This window comes from Rhinoderma darwinii, chromosome 3 (assembly GCF_050947455.1).
Source record: "Rhinoderma darwinii isolate aRhiDar2 chromosome 3, aRhiDar2.hap1, whole genome shotgun sequence".
In the NCBI taxonomy this organism is placed as follows: domain Eukaryota; kingdom Metazoa; phylum Chordata; class Amphibia; order Anura; family Rhinodermatidae; genus Rhinoderma; species Rhinoderma darwinii.
This window is the reverse complement of record NC_134689.1, coordinates 60,848,837-60,864,849: the sequence shown is the minus strand read 5'-3', so window position 1 is coordinate 60,864,849 and position 16,013 is coordinate 60,848,837. Positions and strand designations below refer to the sequence as shown.

General features: G+C 39.2%; 2 long non-coding RNA genes across 2 annotated transcripts in view; both read left to right on the top strand.

Moving 5' to 3' along the window:
- The window catches only part of LOC142750993 (uncharacterized), a 109,074-nt gene extending 99,800 nt beyond the window's left edge, over positions 1 to 9,274 (top strand). The window contains exon 3 of the long non-coding RNA XR_012882669.1: positions 9,178 to 9,274. This is a non-coding gene — a long non-coding RNA (uncharacterized LOC142750993). The remainder of the gene's footprint in view (positions 1 to 9,177) is intronic.
- A 74-nt stretch (positions 9,275 to 9,348) lies between these two features.
- LOC142750992 (uncharacterized) overlaps positions 9,349 to 16,013 on the top strand; it is a 45,000-nt gene continuing 38,335 nt past the window's right edge. Inside the window, exon 1 of the long non-coding RNA XR_012882668.1 lies at positions 9,349 to 9,414. This is a non-coding gene — a long non-coding RNA (uncharacterized LOC142750992). The remainder of the gene's footprint in view (positions 9,415 to 16,013) is intronic.

The window sequence follows — 16,013 nt, the reverse complement described above, 5'->3', positions numbered from 1 at the left end:
TGATGGAGACCCTGATTCAGAAGATCCGTCAGGATGACAGTATTACTGGGCAAAAGATAGGCCAATTTACCCATAAAACTGCGGCATTTGCAGATGATCTGTTGCTACTGGTGTCAGAACCGTCTGCCTCCCTTCGGAACATAACACAAGCTTTTACGGAATTTGGTACCTTATCCAATTTAAAAATTAATTATAGCAAATCCGAAATTCTCAATGTCTCAGTTCCTCAACAGTTAATTTCGACAGTGGCCTGTAAATCTCCGTTTAGATGTCTTTCCACATCGATCTCGTATTTAGGTATTACTATTCCAAACTGTCCCTCCCTGCTGTATAAACTTAATTATGTCCCGATGGTAGCATCTATTAAACACCAATTGGATTCCTTAAAGCTTCCGTTTATGTCTTGGATGTGTCGTTAAAATTTACTAAAGACTTTTATAGTACCCAAAATATTGTACTTGCTTCAGACACTACCAATATGGCTACCTAAATCAATCTTCCTGTCAGTGAGACGAATATTTTCGAGCTTTCTATGGAACAAGAAAAGACCCAGACATCGGCATATACAATTGATTCATTCTGTCAAGATGGGGGAAATGGGATTATCTGACATTCATTCGTATTATATTGCTAATCACTTGAACAGATGGCTCTTACTACAACATTCCTTTCAGGGTACTTTATATACAGAGCTAGAACATACTTAAATGCTGGGATGGGAAAAAAGTGCCCTGTGGAGTCTCGCAAAAAGTTCGCACCTTGATCACTTTTCTAGTGCTCTTTTGAAGGGTACTACTCTGGTGTCGCAACATCTGCATGTTAAATTAAACTTTCTCAATATGCCTTCTAGGGATGTCACGATACCAGAATTTGGACTTCGATAACGATACTTTTCGTTTTGCGATTTCGATACCAACTCGATATTTTGCCAACAGTAATAATAAAAAAAATAGTTCTTCCATTTTCTGATGTGAGGCGCGAGGTGTGATGATGAATTTAACCTCCATCTGCCTCACATTAATAGTAATTAACCCCATTATGTTTCTCAGTAATAATGGGTTAATGTGTGAGGTACATGATGGGGTTAATTACTATTAACCGCTTCCCGACCGCCCACAGTAAATTCGCGTCGGCACTTGCTGGGCTCTGTGCAGTGCCGACATGAATTCACGGTGGGTGTTAAAAGCGCGATCCGGGTGTCTCAGAGTAGCGCTGACACCCGGATCGCGCTGTTATCACCTGCCTCTGGTCCCGGAGATATGATCGGGACCTGATTAGTTCAGGTCCCGGTCATGTGATCGCAGGAAAAGTGTGTTGTAGCAACGAACTGGAAAGTTTGTTGCTACAACAAACTTTCCCGGGGACCGATTGCTGGTGCTGCAGTCGGTTATAAGGCAGAACCGGAGGCAATACAACAGCCCCTGGGTCTGCCATGCACAGCAGCCTATGAGAACCAGCCGGAGGCCGGTCCTCATAAGCTTCCTGTCAGTATGACTCTCAGCGTCACACTGACAGTTTATAATACGTTACACTACCTAGGTAGTGTAATGTATTATAGCAGCGATCAGTGCTGCAGGTCTTCAAGTAAAACAAGTAAAAAGTAAAAAATAAAGTAATAAAAATGTTTTATAAAAGTTAAAAACAAGTTATAAAAGTTACAAAAACAAAAATTGCTTTAGTCTATTATAGGAAAAAAATTAAAATGTAAAAAAAAGTACACATATTTGGTATCACCGCGTTCATAACGACCCAAACTATAAAACTATAATATTATTTTTCCCGAACGGTGAACACCGCAAAAAAAATTATTAAAAAATAATGTCAGAATCACTATTTTTTGGTCATCAACCCTCCCAAAATATAGAATAAAAAGTGATCAAAAAGTCGCAAGTACCCCAAAAATAGTACCAATAAAAACTACAACCCGTCCCGCAAAAGACAAGCCCTTACACCGCTTTTTTGACGGAAAAATAAAAAATGATGGCTCTCAGAATATGGTGACACAAAAAATAAATAATTTTATCGAAAAGTTATTTTATAGCGCAATCGCCACAAAACATAAAAAACCTATATACATATGGTATCGCCGTAATCGTTCCGACCCGCAGAATAAAGTAAAATGTCATTTATACCGCACGGTGAACACTGTAAAAAAAAATACAAAAAAACATTGTCAGAATTTATGTTTCTTTGTCACTTTGCTTCCAAAAAACTCAAATAAAAAGTGATAAAAAAAAATCACATGTAAAATGGTACCAATGAAAAGTACAGATTGTCCCGCAACAAATAAGCCCTCACACAGCTCCGTTGGAGAAAAAATAAAAAAGTTCTGGCTCTCAGAATATGGCGATGCAAAATGTGCATAGTGTTCCAAAAGCGGATAATATTGTGCGTCATTTATCAGTCCGACACCGGCCACATATCTGCGAATTATTATTTATGTACCCCATTATTATACCCTCTTATTATGCCCTGATGTACTTTGCCCAGTTTACACATACAGACACATTATAAATTGAAATAACAGCAAAACCCCAAACAGAACAGATACCAAGCAAAATCTGCGCTCCAAAAGCCAAATGGCGTTCCCTCCCTTCTGAGCCCCACAGCATGCCCAAGCACCAGCTTACGTCCACATATATGCTATTTTATATCCGGGAGAACCCGCTCAATATTGCATGAGGTATTTTTCTTCAGTGGCACAAACTGGGCACAATATATTGTGCATTAAAATGGCATATCAGTGGAAAATTTTAATTTTCAATTTGCACCATCCGCTGCGCATTAACACCTTCGTGCACTACGACTTAATAGCATGTCGTGGTGCGAGGGGTTATATATGGAGCGGGCTCACGCGCTGCGCCCGCTCCATATTCTGCAGGTGTCAGCTGTGTATTACACCCGGGACTAACGGACAGGAACAGCGATCGCGCTGTTACAGGAGCCTGTAAAATGACATTATATTGCAATACATTAGTATTGCAGTGTATTGTACCAGCGACCGAATGATCGCTCGTTCCAATCCCCTAAAGGGACTTTTGGGAGGTTTCCACTGTTTTGGTACCTCAGGGGCTTTGCATATGCAACATGACACCCGAAAACCATTCCAGCTAAATTTGAGCTCCAAAAGCCAAATATTGTTCCTTCCCTCCTGAGTCCTGCCGTGGGTCCAAACAGCAGTTTGTTACCACATATGGCGTATTTCTGTAATCAGGACAAAATGCTTTACAAATTTTGGGGTGATTTTTCTACTTTCATTGTAAAAATTAAACATTTCTATGTTTTTTCAGAAAAAAGTAGATTTTCACTTTCACAGACAAACTCCAATAAATATAGCAAAAAACCTGTGGGGTCAAGATGCTAACTATACCCCTAGATAAATTCCTTGAGGTGTGTAGTTTCCAAAACCGTCTCACTTTTGGGGGATTTCCACTGTTTTGGCACCACAAGACCTCTTCAAACCTGACATGGTGCCTAAAATATATTCTAAAAAAAGGAGGCCCCAAAATCCACAAGGTGCTCTTTTGCTTCTGAGGCCGGTGTTTCAGTCCATTATCACACTAGAGCCACATGTGGGATATTTCTAAATACTGCAGAATCTGGGCAATAAATATTGAGTTGCATTTCTCGGGTAAAACCTTCTGTGTTACAGAAAACAATTTCTTACAAATTTCAGCAAAAAAATAAAAATTTTGTAAGTTTCACCTCTACATTGCTTTCATTCCTGTGAAGCGCCTAAAGGGTTAAGAAACTTTCTGAATGCTGTTTTGAATACTTTGAGGGGTGCAGTTTTTAATATGGGGTGATTTATGGGGTCTATCTAGTACATAAGGCCCTCAAAACCACTTCAGAACTGAACGGGTCCCTATAAAAATAGCCTTTTGAAATTTTCTTGAAAATGTGAGAAATTGCTGCTAAAGTTCTAAGGCGTGTAACGTCCTAGAAAAATAAAATAATGTTCAAAAACAATGCAAATATAAAGTAGACATATGGAATATGTAAAATAGTAACTATTTTGTGTGGTATTACTATCTGTTTTACAAGCAGATACATTTAAAATGAGAAAAATCATAATTTTTGCAAATTTTCTCTAAATTTTGGTGTTTTTCACAAATAAGCAATGAATTTATTGACCAAATTTTTCCACTAACATAAAGTACAACATGTCACGAGAAAACAATCTCAGAATCGCTTGGATAGGCAAAAGCATTCCAGAGTTATTAACACATAAATTGACACGTCAGATTTGAGAAAATGGGGCTGGTCATGAAGGTCAAAATGAGCTCGTTCTTGAAAGGGTTAATGTGAGGCACATGGAGGTTAAATTCATCACACCTCGTGCCTTACATTAATAAGTGAAAAGTTTTTATTTTACTTTTTTACAGTGTACACATCATAAATGACGCAAACAAATTGTTGTGCAGGTTATTATGGCCGCGCCAATACCCAATATGTATGTTTTATGTATTGAGACTTATGTTAATGTTTTTTGTAAAAAAAAATGGTGTATGTGTATTTTTTTTTTATTTAACATTACTTTGTTTTTACTTTATTTTTAAACTTTAATGTACTGGCATATATCTATATTACAGTACATTAGCCTGTGTACGGATAGTACAAAGTCAGTTGTTAGGACATAACTAAGTATGCCCTAACAACGGGAAATATGGTAAGACAGCCCTGGGGTCCTTCAATAGACCCTGGTCTGTCTGCCCATGTATGGTGTGGCCCTCGATCGCGTCACAGGAATTTAGTGTGACGCCATCCAGGGGCATCCCCCTTCTCACTTTCCCCTGAATTCTGCAGTCCGCTGTGATCGCAGCATTCAGGGGAAAAGCTGCGGAGATGAGGTTTCTCTGATCTCTGCCGTTATAGAGCAGGGCTGCGGCTGTGTAATACAGTCATTGCCCCGCTCCTGACAGTAAGGGCTTATTCAGACGAACGTGATATACGTTCCTGCAACGTGCGTGATTTTCACGCGTCTCGCACGGACCTATATTAGTCTATGGGGCCGTGCAGACAGTCCGTGATTTTTACGCAGCATGAGTCTGCTGCGTAAAACTCACGACATGTCCGTTATTTGTGCTTATTTCGCGCATCACGCACCCATTGAAGTCAATGGGTGCGTGAAAATCACGCGCACCACACGGAAGCACTTCCGTGGGACGCGCGTGATTCGCTCAACAGCAGTGAAAAGTATGAATGAAAACAGAAAAGCACTACGTGCTTTTCTGTTTACAAACATACAAACGGAGTGTCATTATGATCATGACACACGGAGCTGTTAAGTGCCTTTTGCACACGCAAAACACACTGCGTTTTTTGCGTGCGCAAAGCGCACACGCTCGTGTGAATCCAGCCTAACTGTGTGCGCGGTCAGCATGAGGAGATGTGGCCAGCTCTGCAATAATGAGCGGCGGCACAGGCACTGAAGACAGAACACGGGGGTGTTTTGCAGTGCGGCCGCCATGTTCTGTCTACAGTGCCGGTGCTCATTTGTGCAGCGCTGGCTGCATCGCATCATCCTGACCCCACGCACTTGTCAGGACTCAGAAGCGCGGCAATGACTGTATTACACAGCTGCAGCCGCGCTGTCATTCATTCATGTGTTACTATACTGAGCTGTGCGGCGGCGCAACTTAGTATCGAAATACATGAAACAACTATATCGAACCGTTTGGGGATGCAAAGCATCGAAACAGTATCGAAGTTTCGATGCATCGTGCATCCCTAATTCCTTCCTTACATATGCCTTTGAATTTGGTCCCTTGCTATTTACATCAGAATTCTACACTAACACCTGATCCCTGGGAAATCCCACATCACATCAAAGTCTCATCTTTACTAAATGACAACCCTCAGAAGAACGTTTCCTTGGCCTTTGATAAAATGGGGGTGAAATCTCGGGACTTCCTCTTTAAACACACTTTTATAAAGAGTTGTGATGCTCTTCTCCGCTCCTTGCCTACTCAGACTTCTTCTCAGCTCTGGCTGGATAAAACACTTTCTAATCCTGTTTTTCCTCGCAAGATCCTATCCAACACATATAGCAACTTAATTTCCCTGATCTGCCCTCCGACACCAGTTTACATGGAAAAATGGTTGACTGACCTCCATATTTCATTGACAGAACCCGAAACTAGATTTATATTGTCTAATGCATTAGGTTTTTCTAGGTGTACAAGAATACAGGAGAGCTCATACAAACTCTTAACTAGGTGGTATAAGACGCCAGTGGTATTGCATGCTATAGATAGCGCTGTTTCGGATTTATGTTGGAGATGCAATGCTTCACGGGGTACTTATCTACACATTTGGTGGGAATGCCCCCTTATTGTGCCCTTTTGGCAACCGATTGAGAGTAAGATCAACCACATATGCTCTATGAATCTGCAACGTACGCCAGAGTTAATTTTGTTATGGAAACCCACTCCTGATTTTACCCCTAAGAAGCATTGCCTACCCACTTTGCTGATTACAGCAGCTAAATTGCTTATACCGGCATTATGGAGATTCACGGTACCTCCACAAATGCTTCAGTGGGAAGCTAAAGTATCGGAACTGGGGCGGTTGGAGGAATTAGCGCATTGGGAATTGTTAACGAGGCAAAAATATCTTCGAATATGGCATCCATGGATGGTACGTGAACTTCAACATTCTAATCCGGTTGTCTCACTCTATATGATATATCCATTATCTACAATATGCTTTGTACTTCTTATTTTCAGCAGCGGCATTGGTATTAGCTGACCGAACTCCAGAACCTACTCCCTTCCCTCCTTGCCCTTCCTTACTTTCCCTTACCCCTGTTCTATGTTTTCCCCTTGACCAAGAAAGTTAAGTGAATTAGTGCTTGTTCCAAATCACTTATTTGCCATAATGATAATTAATTTATGTCATTCTTCTTTAAGCTTTCTCGTCTTGACTCCAGGTTGGAGAATGTATTGATGTAACATATATTAATTTCTGCACTGTATGACCTTTATGTAACACTGTAACATATGTTTGGCATGTCTTTATAAGCTTTTGGAAAATCTTAATAAAAACAACTTTGAAATAAAAAGTGTTCAAAAAGTTGTATGTACCAAAAAAATGGTACTAATAAAAACTAAAGCCCGTCCCGCAAAAAATAAGCCCTCACACCACTCTATTGACGGAACAATAAAAAAGTTATGGCTCTTGGAAAGCGAGGAGGGAAAAAAGAAAAAGCAAAACGTGGATCAGTCCGGAAAGGGTTAATTACTTTCTAATGAAAAAACATTTATGACCACATGTAGGTTATTGCCGTACTCGGGAGAAATTGCTTTACAAATGTTGGGGTGCTTTTTCCACCTTTATCCTTTGTGAAATTGAAAAAATGCAACATTTTTGTGGAAATAATGTTGATATTAATTTTCACGGCCTAATTCTAATACATTCTGCAAAAGACCTGTGGGGTCTAAATGCTCACTATACCCCTAGATAGATTCCTTAAGTGGGGTAGTTTCCCAAATGGGGTTACTTTTGGGGGGCTTCAACTATTTTGATCCCTCGGGGGCTTTGCAAATTCGAAATGACACCCAAAAACGATTCCAGCTAAATTTGAGCTCCAAAAGCCGAATAGTGCTCCTTCCCTTCTAAGCCCCGCTGTGGGTCCAAACAGCATTTTATTACCACATATGGCATATTTACGTAATCGGGAGAAATTGTTTTACAAATGTTGGGGTGCTTTTTCTCCTCTTTTCCTTGTAAAAATTAAAAATGTCTACGTTTTTTCAGAAAAAAAGTAGATTTACCTTTACAGACTAATTCCAATGAATTCAGCAAAACAACTGTGGGGTCAAAATGCTAACTTTACCCCTAGAAAAATTCCTTGAGGGGTGTAGTTTCCAAAACGGGGTCACTTTTGGGGGATTTCCACTGTTTTCATCCCTCCAGTGAATTGCAAAAGCGACACGGCACTGAAAACTATTCCAGCAAAATCAGAAATCCAATATCCAAATGGTGCTCCTTCTCTTCTGAGCCCTGCTGTGGGTCCAAATAGAAGTTTATTACCACATATGGGGTATTGCTATAATGGGTGTTTTTTCTACTTTATTCTTTGTAAAAATTAAAGTTTTTTTCAGAAAAAAAGTAGATTTTCATCTTCACATACTAATTCAAATAAATTTTGCAAAAAAACTGTGGTTTCAAAATGCTAACTATAGCCATAGATAAATTCCTTGAGGGGTGTAGTTTCCAAAATAAGGTCACTTTTGGGGGGTCTTTACTGTTTTGGCACCACAAGACCTATTCAAACCTGATATGGTGCCTAAAATATATTCTAAAAAAAGGAGGCCCCAAAAACCACTAGGTGCTCCTTTGCTTCTGAGGCCGGTGTTTCAGTCCATTACCACACTAGGGCCACATGTGGGATATTTCTAAAAACGACAGAATCTCGGCAATAAATATTGAGTTGCATTTCTCGGGTAAAATCTTCTGTGGTACAGAAAAAAATGTATTACAAATGAACTTTGACAAAAACAAAATGAAATTTGTAAATTTCACCACTACTTTGCTTTAATTTCAGTGAAACGCCTAAAGGGTTAAAACACTTTCTGAATGCTGTTTTGAATACTTTGAGGGGTGCAGTTTTCAAAATGGGGTGATTTATGGGGACTTTCTTATATATAAGGCCCTCAAAGCCACTTCAGAACTGAACTGGTCCCTGAAAAAATAGGCTTTTGACATTTTCTTGAAAATATGAGAAATTGCTGCTAAAGTTCTAAGCCTTGTAACGTCCTAGAAAAATAAAAGAATGTTCAAAAAAGATGCAAACATAAAGTAGATATATGGGAAATATAAACTAGTAAGTATTTTGTGTGGTATTACTATCTGTTTTACAGGTAGATACATTTAAATGTAGAAAAATGCTAAATTTTGCTAATTTTTTCTAAATCTTGGTGTTTTTTTTACAAATAAATATTGAATTTATCGACCAAATATTTCCACTAACATAAAGTACAATATGTCACGAGAAAACAATCTCAGAATCACTTGGATAGGTAAAAGCATTCCAGAGTTATTACCACATAAACTGACATGTCAGATTTGAAAAATCGGCTTTGTCCTGAAGGCCAAAACAGGCTCAGTCCTGAAGGGGTTAATGAACACTATATTTAGACTTATGTATTTGTATATTTGTTTTTTTTTCTATAGATTCCTCACTCTATGAATATTGACAAAGAAATTGAATTTCTAGAAGGATTTGACAGAATTGAGCAACGACATATTGCAAGAATAGAAGAACTGTTTCAAAAGGTTAGTAACCACAGGCGGACATGTTTACAAGATACGGAATTCTCATAGTATTTCCACCATAGACCTTTGTTTCTAGAAGGATTTGACAGAATTGAGCAACGACATATTGCAAGAATAGAAGAACTGTTTCAAAAGGTTAGTAACCACAGGCGGACATGTTTACAAGATACGGAATTCTCATAGTATTTCCACCATAGACCTTTGTTTTGCAGCCGATGGTTTAACTCCTTAATGACCAGCCTATTTTAGACCTTAATGACCAAGCCATTTTTTACGTTTTTCCATCGTCGCATTCCAAGAGCTATAACTCTTTCATTTTTGCGTCGACATAGCTGTATAAGGTCTTGTTTTTTGCGGGACAAGTTGTATTTTTTAATAGCACCATTTTGGGGGACATATTATTTGTTGATTAACTTTTATTAACTTTTTTTGGGGGGGGAATAGAAAAAAATGTTGCCACGCTTTTTCGCGTCTTAAATATACACCGTTTACCGTGTGATATAAATAACACAATAAATTTATTCAGCGGGTTGTTACGATTGCAACGATACCAAATTTGTATAGTTTTTTTATGTTTTACTACTTTTACACAGTAAAAACGCTTTTTTTTCAAAATTATTTGTTTTTGTGTCTCCATGTTTGAAGAGCCGTAACGTTTTTATTGTTCCGCCGATGCAGTTGTATGAGGGCTTTTTTTTTAAAGTCAGGATTCACAGAAAACAGCAATTTTTCCATAGTTTTTTATAAAAAATGTTATGGCGTTCACCGTGTGGGTTAAATAATGTAATAGATTTATAGTCGGGGTCGTTACGGACGCGGCGATACCAAATATGCGTAACTTTTTTAATTTATTTTGTTTTTTTAATAGTAAAGGAGTTTGTAAGAGGAAAAGGTGGGTTTTTCATTTTTTCTCACATTTTTTTTTTTAACTTTATTAAACTTTTTTTTTACTTTTTTACAAGTCCCACTAGGGGACTATAATATGCGATTCTGCGATCGCTATTATAATACACTGCAATACTTCTGTATTGCAGTGTATTACTGCCTGTCCGTTTAAAACGGGCAGGTATTTGCTAGGTCATGCCAGAGGCATGATCTAGCAGGCATTCATGACAGGCAGACCTGGGGGCCTTTATTAGGAACCCCGGCTGCCATAGAAGACACAGACACTCGGCGATCTTATCGCCGGGTGTCGTTGGGAGAGAGAGGGAGCTCCGTCTCTCTCTCCAAAACCACTCAGATTCGGTGCTCGCTATTGCGCACCGCATCTGAGGGGTTAAACATGTGAGATCGATACTTATATCGATCTCACACGGCAGAGCAGGGACGCTCCCAGCCCTCAGCTGCCTCTGGCAGCTGAAAGCAGGGAGATTTGACGGCTCCCTGCTCTGTTTACTCATCCTGATGCAGTGCCGTAAAAAGGCATATGCATCAGAATAAAGCCCGTTAGTGGCCGCCGTTAAAAGGCGTATTGGCGGTCACTAACGGGTTAAACACTGGTTTAGCAGATTAGCATGATTGTTATTCAGTCGAGCAGATATGCGGCTTTCCAACACGGAATTTGTGATGTTTGTGCTGAAGGTATGGAACTTTTTGCAGGTGTTTTACTCCACTGGACTTTTAATATAATTTCAAAAACACCTCAAAAAACGCTCGCACAAAATGTCACAATTAAAAAAATGCCACAAAAGTGCCCCTGAAGGCACACTAATATTCGCAATGGTCGCTTATTATAATGGCTTATGGGTTCATCTGTTTTGGAGGGCCATCGGGTAAATATATATAATTTATAGTATATTTCTTTTTTTAAAATGACATTTATTAATGGTGGTGTCCAATCAGGACAACACCCTTTTGTATTAAAGCTACTCGATCTATTAGCTTATTTATCAATGGGGGTCTGGTTGCCTTCAATGGCTCCCATTGTAAACTTTGCAGTGGGATTTCATCACAGGCTAGATAAGGTGTTGGGGTTTCGTCCAGAGTGGTTGTCCTTCCAGGGGATATGGACAGAAGTTGTTATGACAACCCGTTTAACCCCAGAATATTTCATTTTCTCTTTTTTCATGGATTTTTATTTTTTTATTATAAATTTCTTTATTCAATACAAAAAACAGCCATCTTCTAGAGGTCATTAAAAACAGATTACAATCAAAATCAAAACAGATCAAAATATTTTTCCTATTATCCACTCCCCCCCAACTATCCCTTAATGCCCACCCTCCCCCTTAACCCCTTAATGACCGGGCCTGAAAAGACCTTAATGACCAGCTAAATTTTTCTGTTTTTGCCTCTCTGCGTTTCAGCAGCCATAACTTTTTTATTTTTTCATTGACGTGGCTGTATGAGGCCTTGTTTTATGCGAGAGAAATAGTATTTTATTTTTCCCACAGTTTGGGGGTAAAACAAATTTTTTTTACGGCGTGAATATAGGAAAAAGCGATTCTCGGAATTGTTTTTTTTGTTTATTTTTTATCTCGTTCACGTTTCACGCTAAATAACCCGTTAGATTAATTCTTCAGGTTATTACGGTCGTGTAGATACCTAATATGCGTAGGTTTTTTGTTTTTATTTAGTGTAGGGGCAATAAAATGTATTTAATGCTAAATAAAGACTCTTTTTGTCACTTTTTTTATTTATTTATTTGTTTTGTTACTTTTTTTTTTTTTAATCCCATCAAGGGATAACTTTATTTGTAACTTTATTTTTTACTTGTAATGTATTAGCATACTTCTGTACGCTAATACATTACACTGTGTGACTATGACACAGGCTGCTGATCGGGCAGCACATAGTGTGCTCGAACACGGAACAGACAGCCCTGGGGTCCATTGTAGGTCCCCAGGACTGGCTGCAGAGGGATTCCCCGGTGTTTGATCGCATCACTGGAATCCCGGTGATGCGATCAAAGAGGGGAATTCCCTTTGATCATGCCGCGGTCACGGACCGAGGTAATCAAAGGGTTACACAGCTGGGGTCAGAATGTTTGCCGACCCCAGCTGTGTTCAGGAGGCTGCTCTAAGATCAGGAGCTGTTAGTAACAGCTCCTGCTTAGAGGATGAGTGCTCACACGAGCGCTCATCAGCCTGATCTGCAGCGACGCCAAAAGACGTCTCTGTAGATTAAGCACGCGCACCGCCTGACGTCAAAAGACAGTGGGCGGTCGGGAAGGTGTTAAACCATGGCGTACAAAGCACAAACTGGAAAAAGAGAAATTAAAAAAAAATGAATAATATATATATATATATATATATATATATATATATATATATATATATATATAAAAATATATTCATTCATACACTGGTCAATAATTTTATTCCACTCCATATCGATTACGAATAACCAATAAATTAGAACAGTAAAAATCCATTTTATAATGTTCAATATATCGCTATTTCGCAAGTTTCCTAAGCTTATTAACACTGCATAATCAGTCATGAGTTTCATAGGCTACTGAATTTATCATACTACTGAATAGTAACCTCGCCATGAAAAGTTTCTTATAGATCATTGGGGTATTATTCCCCTCTCTCTCTATATTTTCTGTGCTTCCCAATATACACATGCTAATTGTACTTGGCAATATACATTTATAAACGTCCCCTATTATTTCAATCAAATTATACAAGAAAAGTAGTATCTTGGATCATCTTCACTACATATCTGATATATCTGCATCCAGCATTGTGCCTCTCAGACAGGCCGTTGATTGCCTAATTTTAAAGTTATACATTCCTCTTGGACGAGTTAGAGATGTATCTAATAGGGTTTAAACTCATTCCTTGGCCCAGTATCATTTTCGCATTTTACTTAGCTTCTACAACCTATATCTTTACTAATTACTCCATCCAATCTATCATGATACACGACAGGGCTCAAAAGGGAAGGAGCGCCATTTGGAGCTCCAATTTAGCAAGAATGGTTTGCGGAGGCCATGTCACATCTGCAAAGAACCTGGGAGGCAAAAAAAGGAGGAAACCTCCCAAAAGTGACCCCATTTTGTAAACTACACCCCTTGAGGAAATTATTGAGGGGTATAGTGAGCATTTTGATCCACGCAGGGTTTTTACAGAAATTATTGGATGTAGGCTGTGAAAATGAACACCTACATTTTTTTTCCAATAAAATTTAGGTTTAGCTAATTTTTTTTCATTTCCACAAGGACTAAAGGAGAAGAAACACCCCAACATTTGTAAAGCAATTTCTTCCAAGTAAAATAATACCCCATATGTGGTTATAAACGGCTGTTTGGACACACAGCAGGTCACATAAGGGAAACAGCGCCATTTGACTTTTGGAGCTCAAATGTAGCAGGAATGGTTTGCGGACCCCATGTCGCATTTGCAAAGCCCCTGAGGGGACAAAACAGTGGAAACGCCCCACAAGTGACCCCATTTTGGAAATCTACACCCTTTGAGAAAAATGTATAGGGGGATAGTGAGCATTTTGACCCCACAGTTTTTTTGCAGAAGTTATTGGAAGTAGGCAATCAAAGATTAAAATTAATTTTTTTTCCAATAAAATGTAGGATTATCTATTCTTTTTTTTTCATTTCCACAAGGACTAAAGGAGAAAAAGCACCCCAACATTTGTAAAGCAATTTTTCCTGAGTAAAACAATACCCCATATGTGGTCATAAACGGCTGTTTGGACACACGACAAGGCTCAGGAGAGAAGGAGCGCCGCTTGGAGCTCAAATTTAACAGGAATATTTGGGCCATGCTATTGTTTCGATTCATGTCATAACATTTTATCAAAAATTATCTTATGGGTTTTGTATGTTGTAAGTGCTATTTTATTATGCATTTTTTTTGAGACAAAGAGATATAAAGCACAACTGCGTGATATCCCATTAGGCCTTGAGAAAGCACCCGAGCTGACCAAAACGGCCGTAGGTCTTCATGAAGATGCAGAAAATTACTGTTTTTGAAAGGATGAGTGTCGTGGAGCTTTACTACTGATTTAGATACCATCTATTAAGTACAATGAGCACCCACTGTGTAATAATGGGAATCTGAGTCTGGGGGCTGTGTATTGTGTCTAGTTTGAGAGGAACAAGCTCATTCTACAATTTGCCATCACTGGTGTCCCATAGGGTTTTATTTGTAAAATCTAAAAAAACCTATATCATTTTAGTATCACCGTAATCGCATTGAGCCACAGAATAAAGATAAGTTGTTTTTACCGCAGGGTGAAAGCTGACAAAGACGAAACCCCAAAAACAATGCAGGTTTTTTACAATTCCACCCTACAAATAATTTTTGTTATGCTTCCCAGTACATTATATGGTACTCTAAATGGTGCCAATAGAAACTACAACACCCACCGCAAAAAATAAGCCCTCACACCACTCTATTGACGCAAAAATAAAATTGTTATGGCTCATGGAAGGCATGTAGTAAAAAACTAAAACGGAAAAACTCAAAATGTCTGGGTCTTTAAAGAGTTAAGCACTGATCAGTATCTTACCAGAGAACCCTTTGTGCCTACTGGCTCTGGAGATCCGGTACAGTTCATGAAAGTGATCAATTCTACGTACTTAGCTTTTGACAGCTATGAAGCTCATGTATTGTTAGGGCTGGGTAATGACGACCTAAATCAAAATCACGATTAATTGAACATGTAACCCCGATTTACGATTAATGAGCAATTATTTAGGCCACTCATTTATTTGTATGCCACGACACCTAGTTGCATGCTACGCCATTGAATCAATATTTATCTCCTGAGCCTGCTGTATACTACACGGTGGGCCATTTATATGGATACACCTAAATAAAATGGGAATGGTTGGTGATATTAACTTCCTGTTTGTGGCACATTAGTATATGGGAGGGGGGAAACTTTTCAAGCTGGGTGTTGACCATGGCGGCCATTTTGAAGTCGGCCATTTTGTATCCAACTTTCGTTTTTTCAATGGGAAGAGGGTCATGTGACACATCAATCTTATCGAGAATTTCACAAGAAAAACAATGGTGTGCTTGGTTTTAACGTTACTTTATTCTTTCATTAGTTATTTACAAGTTTCTGACCACTTATAAAATGTGTTCAAAGTGCTGCCCATTGTGTTGGATTGTCAATGCAACCCTCTTCTCCCACTCTTCACACACTGATAGCAACACCGCAGAAGAAATGCTAGCACAGGCTTCCAGTATCCGTAGTTTCAGTTTCTGCACATCTCGTATCTTCACAGCATAGACAATTGCCTTCAGATGTGCAGCAACTTAAACTACGGATACTGGAAGCGCAGCAATTTTTTATACCACACCTTAGATTTTCTTAGGGCACTGTAGGGCTGCGGTACCTAGTCCGATAGATCCACCCCTCCCATGAATTGGTTATAGTCCTGGATGCACACAGGCTTGGTGGTCTGCTCTGTGGTTCCTCTGACTGGAACTGGGGTGGATCGATCAGCATGCAGTGTGGTCAAAACAAAGACATCACGCTTGTCTTTATATTTGACAAGCATCAAATTTTCGGCGCAAACAGCCCTGCTTTCCCCACGGCGCAGTGTCTGCTCTATAAAGGACTTGGGGAGACCCTTTTGATTTCGCCGAATTGTGCCACATACTAGTGTGCCCCTGGCAGAAAGGCACTTCAGGAGGGGGACGCTATTGTAAAAATTGTCCACATACAAGTGGTATCCTTGGTCTAGTATGGGGTGGAGCAAATCCCATACTATCCTCCCACTTATTCCCAAGACAGGGGGACAGTCTGGTGGATCAATCTTC